We start from the raw sequence: 18410 nt of genomic DNA on the forward strand, positions 1-18410 counted from the left end.
TACGTCTATATTTTCATACCCTTCATTTTAGAAGAAATTCGAATGAAACGAGTGTTTCTTGAATTTTATTCTGTCGTCTTCGATGTTCACTGGTAACATCGTCTATTCGTGTGAAGAATTGAGTATCGAACACTGCTGTTTTTGTTAAAGTATTTTATGTTATGAGTAAAAGTCTTTAGATTTCACTGTTGTTTTCTTAATCAGATAGAATGTACTTCACTCGTTCAATGTCCCATACTACATTGATGGCTCAAACGTTCAGCAACACTCTTTATCTGTGAAGTACGTAATAAGATGGATGATTATACATGTCATTCGTGCATTCTTTCTTGTCTTACTCTGATCAAAGCTTTTAAAGAATTAACGAAGGAAGACGTTTCACTGCTGTCGCATAGCCAAATAGCAATCGATGGTTTGGAGAATTAAAAAAAAAAATGTTTTTTTTTTTCGTTTAATGTCTTCCTAAATGTTATAAAGTCGTTGTTACTGATTTTCTCCATAATACATTTAATATGGCCTATTTTGTAAACATGTGTATTAGACTATTCGAAATTCTAATCAGGCGTATAAATCGAAATAAGAATAAAAGATTGTAAATGATTCATTACGTGAAAAAATATAAGATCGATTTAAATCAACAAAAATAGAAAAATGTCAACTGTACGTGATGGATGTCGAAGAAGATTTCTTTGAAGACCGCCCTCGAAAAGACGTTTTTTGCCTAGGCATCGATAGAAAAATGTACGCGACGGTGAAAAGGGAGCGAAGAGTGTCAAAAGTGCCTCCGTTGAAGAGAGCTAGAAATACAAATTCTAATCGATAATCTTTACTTGAAAACTATAATGATTCCAATGGAAAGTTCGAGTGGAAATTGTGGTTTGATTTAGATGTTGGTGAGAGAGCGCATGATGCTATATATAAGTAAGTTTACAGAAGAAGTCTTGGGGTGGTGGAAAATATTAGTGATCGAGAGACTATCGAGGCATATAGAACCTATTGTGGAACATAAACACTAGAATCAGTTTAGAATTAGGTGATCTGGTAGAGTGCCAGTCATTAACCGAAATCTCTCTTTGATTTTATACGATCTTTATTCCGAGAAAGATCACAAATCAATTTATCTGTACGTTATTGGTAATGGCATTGATGTGTAATTTCTTCGAATTTTAAAGTGGAACGAAGTACTACTAGGTAAATTAGTAATACAATTGAAATGACATGGTCGAGTTGATATAAAGAGGTATTTTTATGTTTATGTGATTTATACTTCTTCCTGTTTCCTCCAAGGGATCCAAATAAATTCGTGATTAAAAACAACGCTTGACACTACTTATTCGGTTCTCTGTAGTATAGTGGTGAGTATCCCCGACTGTGTCGCGGGAGAACGAGGTTCGATTCCTCGCCGGGTAGTACGTGTATATTTTCATTCCCTTCACTTTAGAAGAAAATTGAATGAAAGGAGTGTTTCTTGAATTTTATTCTGTCGTCTTCGGTCTTCACTGGTAACATCGTCTATTCGTGTAAAGAAATGGGTATGGAACACTGCTGTTTTTTGTTAAAGTAATTTATGTTATGAGTAAAAGTCTTTAGATTTCACTGTTCTTTTTTTAATTAGATAGAATGTATTTCACTCGTTCAATGTCCCATACGACATTGATGGCTCAAACGTTCAGCAACACTCTTTATCCGTGAAGTACGTAATAAGATGGATGAGCATACATGTCATTCGTGCATTCTTTTTTGTCTTACTCTGATCAAAGCTTTTGAAGAATTAACGAAGGAAGACGTTTCACTGCTGTCGCATAGTCAAATAGCAATCGATGGTTTGGAGAATTAAAAAAAAATGTTTTTTTTTTCGTTTAATGTCTTCCTAAATGTTATAAAGTCGTTGTTCTGATGTTTTTCCATAATACATTTAATATGGCCTATTATGTAATCATGTGTATTAGACTATTTGAAATCCTAGTCAGTCATATAAATCGAAATGAGAATAAAAGACTGTAAATGTTTCATTACGTGAAAAAATATCGGATCGATTTAAATCAACAAAAATAGAAAAATGTCAACTGTACGTGATGGATGTCAAAGAAGATTTCTTTGAAGACCGCCGTTTAAAAGACCTTTTTTGCCTAGGCATCGATAGAAAAATGTACGCGACGATGAAAAGGGAGCGAAGAGTGTCAAATGTGCCTCCGTTGAAGAGAGCTAGAAATACAAATTCTAATCGATAATCTTTACTTGAAAACTATAATGATTCCAATGGAAAGTTCGAGTGGAAATTGTGGTTTGATTTAGATGTTGGTGAGAGAGCGCATGATGCTATATATAAGTAAGTTTAGAAAAGAAGTCTGGGGATGGTGTTTAATATTAGTGATCGAGAAACTTTCGAGGCATATAGAACCTGTTGTGGAACATAAACACTAGAATCAGTTTAGAATTAGGTGAGCTGGTAGAGTGCCAGTCATTAACCGAAGTCTCTCTTTGATTTTATACGATCTTTATTCCGAGAAACTTCACAAATCACTTTATCTGTACGTTATTGGTAATGGGATTGATGTGTAATTTCGTCGAATTTTAAAGTGAAACGAAGTACTACTAGGTAAATTAGTAATGCAATTGAAATGACATGGTCGAGTCGATATAAAGAGGTATTTTTATGTTTATGTGATTTATACTTGATCCTGTTTCCTCCAAGGGATCCAAATAAATTCGTGATTAAAAACAACGCTTGACACTACTTTTTCGGTCCTCGGTAGTATAGTGGTGAGTAACACCGCCTGTCACGCGAGAAAACGGGGTTCGATTTTCCGCCGGGGAGTACGTGTATATTTTCATATCCTTCATTTTAGAAGAAAATCGAATGAAACGAGTGTTTCTTGAATTTTATTCTGTCATCTTCGATGTTCACTGGTAACATCGTCTATTCGTGTGAAGAAATGAGTATCGAACACTGCTGTTTTTGTTAAAGTATTTTATGTTATGAGTAAAAGTCTTTAGATTTCACTGTTCTTTTCTTAATGAGATAGAATGTATTTCACTCGTTCAATGTCCCTTGCGACATTGATGGCCCAAACGTTCAGCAACACTCTTTATCCGTGAAGTACGTAATAAGATGGATGAGCATACATGTTATTCGTGCATTCTTTCTTGTCTTACTCTGATCAAAGCTTTTGAAGAATTAACGAAGGAAGACGTTTTACTGCTGTCGCATAGCCAAATAGCAATCGATGGTTTGGAGAATTCAAAAAAAAAAAACTTTTTTTTTTCGTTTAATGTTTTCCTAAATGTTATAAAGTCGTTGTTACTGATGTTTTTCCATAATACATTTAATATGGCATATTTTGTAATCATGTGTATTAGACTATTCGAAATTCTAATCAGTCGTATAAATCGAAATGAGAATAAAAGAATGTAAATGTTTCATTACGTGAAAAAATATAAGATCGAGGCACGAGTCACTCAAGGCTGTTTTCAGCCTTGCAAGTCATAACTTTAACCTTCCTCACCTCAAACCACACCATCTTTCACTCAAAATTCACGCAAGGGAAATAAAACAACACAATGATACAACACATTAAAATTTTACACATCAACTGCCAAGGAAATCTCAATGACAAAAGGATAGTAATATACAACATAAACAAACATATAAACGCCAACATAATCATCGTTTCAGAAACACTTTGCACAGAAAAACAAAACACCACAATCCCCGGATTCATCTCACACAGCATACCTCACTCAGAAAAGAACAGAGGTATAATAACTTACTTTAGTACAAAAATATCGCATCTAATCTCGATAGAAGATTCATTTAAATCTGACATTAATGAGACCATTTTTTGTAATATACACTTTAACAACAGGCTAACTATTCCGATTCTAGCCATATATTGCTCACCAACCAAAGATATCGACATTAACTTCCTTCAAAAATGTGTTAATCGTAAACCCAAACCAATTATTATTGGAGATTTTAATTCACCGCACACAGAATTAAGGGGTAACAGAGACGCACGCAGAGGATCGTGCATAAAAAATTTTATCTCTATCAATAAAATGCACTTAATTAATGACAATACACCTACACACTTCTCAGCCGCTAACGGCTCATACGATGTACTCGATTTCATCATCGCACCCAAGGACATGGTTAACAGAATATCTAACTTTAAAGTGCATGATGAAATCACCAGTGACCACTTCCCCATGTCATGTACGATTCACCCGCGCCACCCTGCTGTGGCGTACGTGACTCTTTCCGCATACACCTACACTGAAACAGACTGGCTCACTTTTAATGCCTCTCTGGACTCATACCTACCCCATCCAATCGAACATGTAAATAACAAAACAGAACTAGACAACTATGTTGATCAAATTACAGAAGCCTTAAAGAAAGCCATAAAAAACACAATTCCTAAATTAAAAAGAAAACAATCACTTATTCAATGGACTCTAACACCAGAAATTCACGCACTAATAATCAAACGCAGACAATTAAGACGAACACACTACATCACACGCGATCCACACATTAAAACAGAAATCAATAGAACAAATACAAAAATTAAACAAGAAATTAAAAAAGTCAGAGAAAACAATTGGCATAACTTCTGCAAAACTTAGAAAAAACCAAGAACAATCAAAAAGAATTCTGGAAAAAATTCAAGAGTATTGCTTCAGACAAAAACACAAATCACATGCTACAACACATCACACACAACAATAAAATCGCAAGGACGGACGAAGAGAAAGCTGACTTGTTAGCTGACTATTACAAATCCGCTTTTAGCGATTTAAACTCAGTAGATTTCGACACACAACACCAACACCATGTCAACAACTACATAAATACAAACCAAGCTTCATTCTCACCAGGATTTCCCGGAGAGACACTAGAAGCATACTCAAATTCAATCAATAGAAAAATAACCATATCCGAACTAAAGATTAATATCAAAAACTTGAAGAACACTTTTCCCGGACATGACCAAATACCAAATATTATTCTCAAAAAAAGTTCCACTCTCCTACTACAACACCTCACAAACATCATGAACATTTCACTAGCGACCGGGTATTACCCTGACATGTGGAAAAAAGCCATCATAACAACAATCCCAAAGAAACAAACTAACAGAACAAATCCAGATACTTTCCGCCCCATCAGTCTGTTAAGCTGCCTTGGCAAACTAATGGAGAGAATTATCTCCAACCGTCTCCTCCATTTTTGCGAATCAAACAACATCCTTCCAGAATCTCAAAATGCCTCCAGAAAAAATAGACAAACAATAGATCACCTCACACGACTCACCGAATCAATCTACAAAGCTTACAACAACAATCAAGTAACCATCGGGGTATTCCTAGATGTCAAAAAAGCATTCGACAGCGTTTGGCACAACGCCATCATATACAAACTAAATCACCTACAAATAAATCCTACGATAGTCAAATGGATTTCAAATTTTTTAACCAATAGAACAGCACAAGTAAAAGTCAATAAAACCATATCCAAATTATTTAATATAACGGCAGGAGTGCCCCAAGGATCAGTCCTCTCTCCACTTCTATACATAATTTTCGTCAGTGACATACCTTTTCCAAATCTAACATACACACACAATTCACAATACGCAGACGACATCGCAATCTGGAGCACTTCCAGAAACCCAGTAATGGCCATGTCTCGCGTACAAGAATCACTAAACAACGTCTCAACATGGAGCAACAAGTGGAGGGTCGTGTTAAATCTGACAAAAACACAAGCAATCACCTTCTATAGAAAACTAAAGAAGCAAAGAAAAAATCTAGAAAAAAATAAAACTATCACTTGGAAACACAACCATTAACATGAGCAAAAACATCACATTCTTGTCGTCACTTTCGACACAAAACTAACATGGAAAAAAACACATAAACAATATACACTCATCAATCAGAAAAAAGGATTTCATATCTAAAGACTATAACTGGTAAACAATCGAAATGCGCACCGAACACCATTATACAAATATACAAGGCTTACATCCGTCCACTAATAGAGTACGGATGTCAAGTAACATACAATATGTCAAACAACATACTCCAAAAAATCCAAGTGCAACAAAACAAAATATTAAAATCCGCATTCAGTTTACCATCTTTACGCCAACAAATTATCTACACCAAATTAGTAATTTACCAACTATAAGAGAGAGAATAACAGAACTTTCTCTCAAATATTATCTAAAAGCAGAAAATAGAAACAAACTAACGGCATCACTACACAAATTATCAAGTGCACCAACGAAATACATATCACCTTACAACATATTTCAAGAATCACAATCCACTCAACAAAGAATCTAAATAAATAAAATCTATGTTATTAACATGAATTCCTTTTTTTCAGGTACAGGGCACACGACAGTCAAAACTTTCGGCGCCTGTCGTGTGAAAGTGGGTTTTCTCGGGGCACTCCCGTTTCCCCCCACATCAAATTCTTCAGGCATTGGATTTCTAGATCCCAGCCAAGGCAACCTTTTTGCCAGACCCAGAATCGGGCCGTTTGTATTGATCTGAATTTGAATGAATTACATTCATGTTCACATCTGCCCAACTTTTTCATTTCGGGACAGGTCCCGGCCTTTTTTTTCCACTGCTGTCTTTGCCTCCACCCAAAAGAACATCTTACTCTGATCAAAGCTTTTGAAGAATTAACGAAGGAAGACGTTTCACTGCTGTCGCATAGCCAAATAGCAATCGATGGTTTGGAGAATTAAAAAAAAAAAAGAGTTTTTTTTTTTTCGTTTAATGTCTTCCTAAATGTTATAAAGTCGTTGTTACTGATGTTTTTCCATAATACATTTAATATGGCCTATTTTGTAAACATGTGTATTAGACTATTCGAAATTCTAATCAGTCGTATAAATCGAAATGAGAATAAAAGATTGTAAATGTTTCATTACGTGAAAAATATAAGATCGATTTAAATCAACAAAAATAGAAAAATGTCAACTGTACGTGATGGATGTCGAAGAAGATTTCTTTGAAGACCGCCCTCGAAAAGACGTTTTTGCCTAGGCATCGATAGAAAAATGTACGCGACGGTGAAAAGGGAGCGAAGAGTGTCAAAAGTGCCTCCGTTGAAGAGAGCTAGAAATACAAATTCTAATCGATAATCTTTACTTGAAAACTATAATGATTCCAATGGAAATTTCAAGTGGAATTTGTGGTTTGATTTAGATGTTGGTGAGAGAGCGCATGATGCTATATATAAGTAAGTTTACAGAAGAAGTCTTGGGGTGGTGGAAAATATTAGTGATCGAGAGACTTTGGAGGCATATAGAACCTATTGTGGAACATAAACACTAGAATCAGTTTAGAATTAGGTGAGCTGGTAGAGTGCCAGTCATTAACCGAAGTCTCTCTTTGATTTTATACGATCTTTATTCCGAGAAACTTCACAAATCACTTTATCTGTACGTTATTGGTGATGGCATTGATGTGTAATTTCGTCTAATTTTAAAGTGAAACGAAGTACTACTAGGTAAATTAGTAATGTAATTGAAATGACATGGTCGAGACGATATAAAGAGGTATTTTTATGTTTATGTGATTTATACTTCTTCCTGTTTCCTGCAAGGGATCCAAATAAATTTGTGATTAAAAACAACGCTTGACAGTAGGTATTCGGTCCTCGGTAGTATAGTGGTGAGTATCCACGCGGGAGACCGGGGTTCGATTACCCGCCGGGGAGTACGTGTATATTTTCATACCCTTTATTTTAGAAGAAATTGAATGAAACGAGTGTTTCTTGAATTTTATTCTGTCGTCTTCGATGTTCACTGGTAACATCGTCTATTCGTGTGAAGAAATGAGTATCGAACACTGCTGTTTTGTTAAAGTATTTTATGTTATGAGTAAAAGTCTTTAGATTTCACTGTTCTTTCTTAATGAGATAGAATGTATTTCACTCGTTCAATGTCCCATACGACATTGATGGCCCAAACGTTCAGCAACACTCTTTATCCGTGAAGTGCGTAATAAGATGGATGAGCATACATGTCATTCGTGCATTCTTTCTTGTCTTACTCTGATCAAAGCTTTTGAAGAATTAACGAAGGAAGACGTTTCACTGCTGTCGCATAGCCAAATAGCAATCGATGGTTTGGAGAATTAAAAAAAAAAAAAGAGTTTTTTTTTTCGTTTAATGTCTTCCTAAATGTTATAAAGTCGTTGTTACTGATGTTTTTCCATAATACATTTAATATGGCCTATTTTGTAAACATGTGTATTAGACTATTCGAAATTCTAATCAGTCGTATAAATCGAAATGAGAATAAAAGATTGTAAATGTTTCATTACGTGAAAAAATATAAGATCGATTTAAATCAACAAAAATAGAAAAATGTCAACTGTACGTGATGGATGTCGAAGAAGATTTCTTTGAAGACCGCCCTCGAAAAGACGTTTTTGCCTAGGCATCGATAGAAAAATGTACGCGACGGTGAAAAGGGAGCGAAGAGTGTCAAAAGTGCCTCCGTTGAAGAGAGCTAGAAATACAAATTCTAATCGATAATCTTTACTTGAAAACTATAATGATTCCAATGGAAATTTCAAGTGGAATTTGTGGTTTGATTTAGATGTTGGTGAGAGAGCGCATGATGCTATATATAAGTAAGTTTACAGAAGAAGTCTTGGGGTGGTGGAAAATATTAGTGATCGAGAGACTTTGGAGGCATATAGAACCTATTGTGGAACATAAACACTAGAATCAGTTTAGAATTAGGTGAGCTGGTAGAGTGCCAGTCATTAACCGAAGTCTCTCTTTGATTTTATACGATCTTTATTCCGAGAAACTTCACAAATCACTTTATCTGTACGTTATTGGTGATGGCATTGATGTGTAATTTCGTCTAATTTTAAAGTGAAACGAAGTACTACTAGGTAAATTAGTAATGTAATTGAAATGACATGGTCGAGACGATATAAAGAGGTATTTTTATGTTTATGTGATTTATACTTCTTCCTGTTTCCTGCAAGGGATCCAAATAAATTTGTGATTAAAACAACGCTTGACAGTAGGTATTCGGTCCTCGGTAGTATAGTGGTGAGTATCCCCGCCTGTCACGCGGGAGACGAGGTTCGATTCCCCGCCGGGGAGTACGTGTATATTTTCATACCCTTTATTTTAGAAGAAATTGAATGAAACGAGTGTTTCTTGAATTTTATTCTGTCGTCTTCGATGTTCACTGGTAACATCGTCTATTCGTGTGAAGAAATGAGTATCGAACACTGCTGTTTTGTTAAAGTATTTTATGTTATGAGTAAAAGTCTTTAGATTTCACTGTTCTTTTCTTAATGAGATAGAATGTATTTCACTCGTTCAATGTCCCATACGACATTGATGGCCCAAACGTTCAGCAACACTCTTTATCCGTGAAGTGCGTAATAAGATGGATGAGCATACATGTCATTCGTGCATTCTTTCTTGTCTTACTCTGATCAAAGCTTTGAAGAATTAACGAAGGAAGACGTTTCACTGCTGTCGCATAGCCAAATAGCAATCGATGGTTTGGAGAATTAAAAAAAAAGAGTTTTTTTTTTCGTTTAATGTCTTCCTAAATGTTATAAAGTCGTTGTTACTGATGTTTTTCCATAATACATTTAATATGGCCTATTTTGTAAACATGTGTATTAGACTATTCGAAATTCTAATCAGTCGTATAAATCGAAATGAGAATAAAAGATTGTAAATGTTTCATTACGTGAAAAAATATAAGATCGATTTAAATCAACAAAAATAGAAAAATGTCAACTGTACGTGATGGATGTCGAAGAAGATTTCTTTGAAGACCGCCCTCGAAAAGACGTTTTTTGCCTAGGCATCGATAGAAAAATGTACGCGACGGTGAAAAGGGAGCGAAGAGTGTCAAAAGTGCCTCCGTTGAAGAGAGCTAGAAATACAAATTCTAATCGATAATCTTTACTTGAAAACTATAATGATTCCAATGGAAATTTCAAGTGGAATTTGTGGTTTGATTTAGATGTTGGTGAGAGAGCGCATGATGCTATATATAAGTAAGTTTACAGAAGAAGTCTTGGGGTGGTGGAAAATATTAGTGATCGAGAGACTTTGGAGGCATATAGAACCTATTGTGGAACATAAACACTAGAATCAGTTTAGAATTAGGTGAGCTGGTAGAGTGCCAGTCATTAACCGAAGTCTCTCTTTGATTTTATACGATCTTTATTCCGAGAAACTTCACAAATCACTTTATCTGTACGTTATTGGTGATGGCATTGATGTGTAATTTCGTCTAATTTTAAAGTGAAACGAAGTACTACTAGGTAAATTAGTAATGTAATTGAAATGACATGGTCGAGACGATATAAAGAGGTATTTTTATGTTTATGTGATTTATACTTCTTCCTGTTTCCTGCAAGGGATCCAAATAAATTTGTGATTAAAACAACGCTTGACAGTAGGTATTCGGTCCTCGGTAGTATAGTGGTGAGTATCCCCGCCTGTCACGCGGGAGACCGAGGTTCGATTCCCCGCCGGGGAGTACGTGTATATTTTCATACCCTTTATTTTAGAAGAAATTCGAATGAAACGAGTGTTTCTTGAATTTTATTCTGTCGTCTTCGATGTTCACTGGTAACATCGTCTATTCGTGTGAAGAAATGAGTATCGAACACTGCTGTTTTGTTAAAGTATTTTATGTTATGAGTAAAAGTCTTTAGATTTCACTGTTCTTTTCTTAATGAGATAGAATGTATTTCACTCGTTCAATGTCCCATACGACATTGATGGCCCAAACGTTCAGCAACACTCTTTATCCGTGAAGTGCGTAATAAGATGGATGAGCATACATGTCATTCGTGCATTCTTTCTTGTCTTACTCTGATCAAAGCTTTTGAAGAATTAACGAAGGAAGACGTTTCACTGCTGTCGCATAGCCAAATAGCAATCGATGGTTTGAGAATTAAAAAAAAAAAAGAGTTTTTTTTTCGTTTAATGTCTTCCTAAATGTTATAAAGTCGTTGTTACTGATGTTTTTCCATAATACATTTAATATGGCCTATTTTGTAAACATGTGTATTAGACTATTCGAAATTCTAATCAGTCGTATAAATCGAAATGAGAATAAAAGATTGTAAATGTTTCATTACGTGAAAAAATATAAGATCGATTTAAATCAACAAAAATAGAAAAATGTCAACTGTACGTGATGGATGTCGAAGAAGATTTCTTTGAAGACCGCCCTCGAAAAGACGTTTTTTGCCTAGGCATCGATAGAAAAATGTACGCGACGGTGAAAAGGGAGCGAAGAGTGTCAAAAGTGCCTCCGTTGAAGAGAGCTAGAAATACAAATTCTAATCGATAATCTTTACTTGAAAACTATAATGATTCCAATGGAAATTTCAAGTGGAATTTGTGGTTTGATTTAGATGTTGGTGAGAGAGCGCACGATGCTATATATAAGTAAGTTTACAGAAGAAGTCTTGGGGTGGTGGAAAATATTAGTGATCGAGAGACTTTGGAGGCATATAGAACCTATTGTGGAACATAAACACTAGAATCAGTTTAGAATTAGGTGAGCTGGTAGAGTGCCAGTCATTAACCGAAGTCTCTCTTTGATTTTATACGATCTTTATTCCGAGAAACTTCACAAATCACTTTATCTGTACGTTATTGGTGATGGCATTGATGTGTAATTTCGTCTAATTTTAAAGTGAAACGAAGTACTACTAGGTAAATTAGTAATGTAATTGAAATGACATGGTCGAGACGATATAAAGAGGTATTTTTATGTTTATGTGATTTATACTTCTTCCTGTTTCCTGCAAGGGATCCAAATAAATTTGTGATTAAAACAACGCTTGACAGTAGGTATTCGGTCCTCGGTAGTATAGTGGTGAGTATCCCCGCCTGTCACGCGGGAGACCGGGTTCGATTCCCGCCGGGGAGTACGTGTATATTTTCATACCCTTTATTTTAGAAGAAATTCGAATGAAACGAGTGTTTCTTGAATTTTATTCTGTCGTCTTCGATGTTCACTGGTAACATCGTCTATTCGTGTGAAGAAATGAGTATCGAACACTGCTGTTTTGTTAAAGTATTTTATGTTATGAGTAAAAGTCTTTAGATTTCACTGTTCTTTTCTTAATGAGATAGAATGTATTTCACTCGTTCAATGTCCCATACGACATTGATGGCCCAAACGTTCAGCAACACTCTTTATCCGTGAAGTGCGTAATAAGATGGATGAGCATACATGTCATTCGTGCATTCTTTCTTGTCTTACTCTGATCAAAGCTTTTGAAGAATTAACGAAGGAAGACGTTTCACTGCTGTCGCATAGCCAAATAGCAATCGATGGTTTGAGAATTAAAAAAAAAAAAGAGTTTTTTTTTCGTTTAATGTCTTCCTAAATGTTATAAAGTCGTTGTTACTGATGTTTTCCATAATACATTTAATATGGCCTATTTTGTAAACATGTGTATTAGACTATTCGAAATTCTAATCAGTCGTATAAATCGAAATGAGAATAAAAGATTGTAAATGTTTCATTACGTGAAAAAATATAAGATCGATTTAAATCAACAAAAATAGAAAAATGTCAACTGTACGTGATGGATGTCGAAGAAGATTTCTTTGAAGACCGCCCTCGAAAAGACGTTTTTGCCTAGGCATCGATAGAAAAATGTACGCGACGGTGAAAGGGAGCGAAGAGTGTCAAAAGTGCCTCCGTTGAAGAGAGCTAGAAATACAAATTCTAATCGATAATCTTTACTTGGAAACTATAATGATTCCAATGGAAATTTCAAGTGGAAATTGATGGTTTGATTTAGATGTTGGTGAGAGAGCGCATGATGCTATATATAAGTAAGTTTACAGAAGAAGTCTTGGGGTGGTGGAAAATATTAGTGATCGAGAGACTTTGGAGGCATATAGAACCTATTGTGGAACATAAACACTAGAATCAGTTTAGAATTAGGTGAGCTGGTAGAGTGCCAGTCATTAACCGAAGTCTCTCTTTGATTTTATACGATCTTTATTCCGAGAAACTTCACAAATCACTTTATCTGTACGTTATTGGTGATGGCATTGATGTGTAATTTCGTCTAATTTTAAAGTGAAACGAAGTACTACTAGGTAAATTAGTAATGTAATTGAAATGACATGGTCGAGACGATATAAAGAGGTATTTTGATGTTTATGTGATTTATACTTCTTCCTGTTTCCTGCAAGGGATCCAAATAAATTTGTGATTAAAACAACGCTTGACAGTAGGTATTCGGTCCTCGGTAGTATAGTGGTGAGTATCCCCGCCTGTCACGCGGGAGACTGGGGTTCGATTCCCGCCGGGGAGTACGTGTATATTTTCATACCCTTTATTTTAGAAGAAATTGAATGAAACGAGTGTTTCTTGAATTTTATTCTGTCGTCTTCGATGTTCACTGGTAACATCGTCTATTCGTGTGAAGAAATGAGTATCGAACACTGCTGTTTTGTTAAAGTATTTTATGTTATGAGTAAAAGTCTTTAGATTTCACTGTTCTTTTCTTAATGAGATAGAATGTATTTCACTCGTTCAATGTCCCATACGACATTGATGGCCCAAACGTTCAGCAACACTCTTTATCCGTGAAGTGCGTAATAAGATGGATGAGCATACATGTCATTCGTGCATTCTTTCTTGTCTTACTCTGATCAAAGCTTTTGAAGAATTAACGAAGGAAGACGTTTCACTGCTGTCGCATAGCCAAATAGCAATCGATGGTTTGGAGAATTAAAAAAAAAAAAAAGAGTTTTTTTTTTTCGTTTAATGTCTTCCTAAATGTTATAAAGTCGTTGTTACTGATGTTTTTCCATAATACATTTAATATGGCCTATTTTGTAAACATGTGTATTAGACTATTCGAAATTCTAATCAGTCGTATAAATCGAAATGAGAATAAAAGATTGTAAATGTTTCATTACGTGAAAAAATATAAGATCGATTTAAATCAACAAAAATAGAAAAATGTCAACTGTACGTGATGGATGTCGAAGAAGATTTCTTTGAAGACCGCCCTCGAAAAGACGTTTTTTGCCTAGGCATCGATAGAAAAATGTACGCGACGGTGAAAAGGGAGCGAAGAGTGTCAAAAGTGCCTCCGTTGAAGAGAGCTAGAAATACAAATTCTAATCGATAATCTTTACTTGGAAACTATAATGATTCCAATGGAAATTTCAAGTGGAAATTGATGGTTTGATTTAGATGTTGGTGAGAGAGCGCATGATGCTATATATAAGTAAGTTTACAGAAGAAGTCTTGGGGTGGTGGAAAATATTAGTGATCGAGAGACTTTGGAGGCATATAGAACCTATTGTGGAACATAAACACTAGAATCAGTTTAGAATTAGGTGAGCTGGTAGAGTGCCAGTCATTAACCGAAGTCTCTCTTTGATTTTATACGATCTTTATTCCGAGAAACTTCACAAATCACTTTATCTGTACGTTATTGGTGATGGCATTGATGTGTAATTTCGTCTAATTTTAAAGTGAAACGAAGTACTACTAGGTAAATTAGTAATGTAATTGAAATGACATGGTCGAGACGATATAAAGAGGTATTTTTATGTTTATGTGATTTATACTTCTTCCTGTTTCCTGCAAGGGATCCAAATAAATTTGTGATTAAAAACAACGCTTGACAGTAGGTATTCGGTCCTCGGTAGTATAGTGGTGAGTATCCCCGCCTGTCACGCGGGAGACCGGGGTTCGATTCCCCGCCGGGGAGTACGTGTATATTTTCATACCCTTTATTTTAGAAGAAATTCGAATGAAACGAGTGTTTCTTGAATTTTATTCTGTCGTCTTCGATGTTCACTGGTAACATCGTCTATTCGTGTGAAGAAATGAGTATCGAACACTGCTGTTTTGTTAAAGTATTTTATGTTATGAGTAAAAGTCTTTAGATTTCACTGTTCTTTTCTTAATGAGATAGAATGTATTTCACTCGTTCAATGTCCCATACGACATTGATGGCCCAAACGTTCAGCAACACTCTTTATCCGTGAAGTGCGTAATAAGATGGATGAGCATACATGTCATTCGTGCATTCTTTCTTGTCTTACTCTGATCAAAGCTTTTGAAGAATTAACGAAGGAAGACGTTTCACTGCTGTCGCATAGCCAAATAGCAATCGATGGTTTGGAGAATTAAAAAAAAAAAAAAGAGTTTTTTTTTCGTTTAATGTCTTCCTAAATGTTATAAAGTCGTTGTTACTGATGTTTTTCCATAATACATTTAATATGGCCTATTTTGTAAACATGTGTATTAGACTATTCGAAATTCTAATCAGTCGTATAAATCGAAATGAGAATAAAAGATTGTAAATGTTTCATTACGTGAAAAAATATAAGATCGATTTAAATCAACAAAAATAGAAAAATGTCAACTGTACGTGATGGATGTCGAAGAAGATTTCTTTGAAGACCGCCCTCGAAAAGACGTTTTTTGCCTAGGCATCGATAGAAAAATGTACGCGACGGTGAAAAGGGAGCGAAGAGTGTCAAAAGTGCCTCCGTTGAAGAGAGCTAGAAATACAAATTCTAATCGATAATCTTTACTTGAAAACTATAATGATTCCAATGGAAATTTCAAGTGGAATTTGATGGTTTGATTTAGATGTTGGTGAGAGAGCGCATGATGCTATATATAAGTAAGTTTACAGAAGAAGTCTTGGGGTGGTGGAAAATATTAGTGATCGAGAGACTTTGGAGGCATATAGAACCTATTGTGGAACATAAACACTAGAATCAGTTTAGAATTAGGTGAGCTGGTAGAGTGCCAGTCATTAACCGAAGTCTCTCTTTGATTTTATACGATCTTTATTCCGAGAAACTTCACAAATCACTTTATCTGTACGTTATTGGTAATGGCATTGATGTGTAATTTCGTCTAATTTTAAAGTGAAACGAAGTACTACTAGGTAAATTAGTAATGTAATTGAAATGACATGGTCGAGACGATATAAAGAGGTATTTTGATGTTTATGTGATTTATACTTCTTCCTGTTTCCTGCAAGGGATCCAAATAAATTTGTGATTAAAACAACGCTTGACAGTAGGTATTCGGTCCTCGGTAGTATAGTGGTGAGTATCCCCGCCTGTCACGCGGGAGACCGGGGTTCGATTCCCCGCCGGGGAGTACGTGTATATTTTCATACCCTTTATTTTAGAAGAAATTCAATGAAACGAGTGTTTCTTGAATTTTATTCTGTCGTCTTCGATGTTCACTGGTAACATCGTCTATTCGTGTGAAGAAATGAGTATCGAACACTGCTGTTTTTTGTTAAAGTATTTTATGTTATGAGTAAAAGTCTTTAGATTTCACTGTTCTTTTCTTAATGAGATAGAATGTATTTCACTCGTTCAATGTCCCATACGACATTGATGGCCCAAACGTTCAGCAACACTCTTTATCCGTGAAGTGCGTAATAAGATGGATGAGCATACATGTCATTCGTGCATTCTTTCTTGTCTTACTCTGATCAAAGCTTTTGAAGAATTAACGAAGGAAGACGTTTCACTGCTGTCGCATAGCCAAATAGCAATCGATGGTTTGGAGAATTAAAAAAAAAAAAAAGAGTTTTTTTTTTTCGTTTAATGTCTTCCTAAATGTTATAAAGTCGTTGTTACTGATGTTTTTCCATAATACATTTAATATGGCCTATTTTGTAAACATGTGTATTAGACTATTCGAAATTCTAATCAGTCGTATAAATCGAAATGAGAATAAAAGATTGTAAATGTTTCATTACGTGAAAAAATATAAGATCGATTTAAATCAACAAAAATAGAAAAATGTCAACTGTACGTGATGGATGTCGAAGAAGATTTCTTTGAAGACCGCCCTCGAAAAGACGTTTTTTGCCTAGGCATCGATAGAAAAATGTACGCGACGGTGAAAAGGGAGCGAAGAGTGTCAAAAGTGCCTCCGTTGAAGAGAGCTAGAAATACAAATTCTAATCGATAATCTTTACTTGGAAACTATAATGATTCCAATGGAAATTTCAAGTGGAAATTGATGGTTTGATTTAGATGTTGGTGAGAGAGCGCATGATGCTATATATAAGTAAGTTTACAGAAGAAGTCTTGGGGTGGTGGAAAATATTAGTGATCGAGAGACTTTGGAGGCATATAGAACCTATTGTGGAACATAAACACTAGAATCAGTTTAGAATTAGGTGAGCTGGTAGAGTGCCAGTCATTAACCGAAGTCTCTCTTTGATTTTATACGATCTTTATTCCGAGAAACTTCACAAATCACTTTATCTGTACGTTATTGGTAATGGCATTGATGTGTAATTTCGTCTAATTTTAAAGTGAAACGAAGTACTACTAGGTAAATTAGTAATGTAATTGAAATGACATGGTCGAGACGATATAAAGAGGTATTTTGATGTTTATGTGATTTATACTTCTTCCTGTTTCCTGCAAGGGATCCAAATAAATTTGTGATTAAAACAACGCTTGACAGTAGGTATTCGGTCCTCGGTAGTATAGTGGTGAGTATCCCCGCCTGTCACGCGGGAGACCGGGGTTCGATTCCCGCCGGGGAGTACGTGTATATTTTCATACCCTTTATTTTAGAAGAAATTCGAATGAAACGAGTGTTTCTTGAATTTTATTCTGTCGTCTTCGATGTTCACTGGTAACATCGTCTATTCGTGTGAAGAAATGAGTATCGAACACTGCTGTTTTTGTTAAAGTATTTTATGTTATGAGTAAAAGTCTTTAGATTTCACTGTTCTTTTCTTAATGAGATAGAATGTATTTCACTCGTTCAATGTCCCATACGACATTGATGGCCCAAACGTTCAGCAACACTCTTTATCCGTGAAGTGCGTAATAAGATGGATGAGCATACATGTCATTCGTGCATTCTTTCTTGTCTTACTCTGATCAAAGCTTTTGAAGAATTAACGAAGGAAGACGTTTCACTGCTGTCGCATAGCCAAATAGCAATCGATGGTTTGGAGAATTAAAAAAAAAAAAAAGAGTTTTTTTTTTTCGTTTAATGTCTTCCTAAATGTTATAAAGTCGTTGTTACTGATGTTTTTCCATAATACATTTAATATGGCCTATTTTGTAAACATGTGTATTAGACTATTCGAAATTCTAATCAGTCGTATAAATCGAAATGAGAATAAAAGATTGTAAATGTTTCATTACGTGAAAAAATATAAGATCGATTTAAATCAACAAAAATAGAAAAATGTCAACTGTACGTGATGGATGTCGAAGAAGATTTCTTTGAAGACCGCCCTCGAAAAGACGTTTTTTGCCTAGGCATCGATAGAAAAATGTACGCGACGGTGAAAAGGGAGCGAAGAGTGTCAAAAGTGCCTCCGTTGAAGAGAGC

At 35.3% G+C, this 18410-nt stretch overlaps 3 non-coding genes across 3 annotated transcripts; all 3 read left to right on the forward strand.

Annotated features, from left to right (window-relative positions):
• Positions 1-10484: 10484 nt before the first annotated feature.
• On the forward strand, positions 10485-10556 carry TRNAD-GUC (transfer RNA aspartic acid (anticodon GUC)). The gene has a single exon. It is a non-coding gene; the product is annotated as a tRNA-Asp (tRNA).
• Positions 10557-14709: 4153 nt separating this feature from the next.
• On the forward strand, positions 14710-14781 carry TRNAD-GUC (transfer RNA aspartic acid (anticodon GUC)). Its single transcript has one exon. It is a non-coding gene; the product is annotated as a tRNA-Asp (tRNA).
• Positions 14782-16121: 1340 nt separating this feature from the next.
• TRNAD-GUC (transfer RNA aspartic acid (anticodon GUC)) lies at positions 16122-16193 on the forward strand. Its single transcript has one exon. It is a non-coding gene; the product is annotated as a tRNA-Asp (tRNA).
• Positions 16194-18410: the final 2217 nt, after the last annotated feature.

Source organism: Tachypleus tridentatus, chromosome 9 (assembly GCF_004210375.1).
Source record: "Tachypleus tridentatus isolate NWPU-2018 chromosome 9, ASM421037v1, whole genome shotgun sequence".
Taxonomy (NCBI): domain Eukaryota; kingdom Metazoa; phylum Arthropoda; class Merostomata; order Xiphosura; family Limulidae; genus Tachypleus; species Tachypleus tridentatus.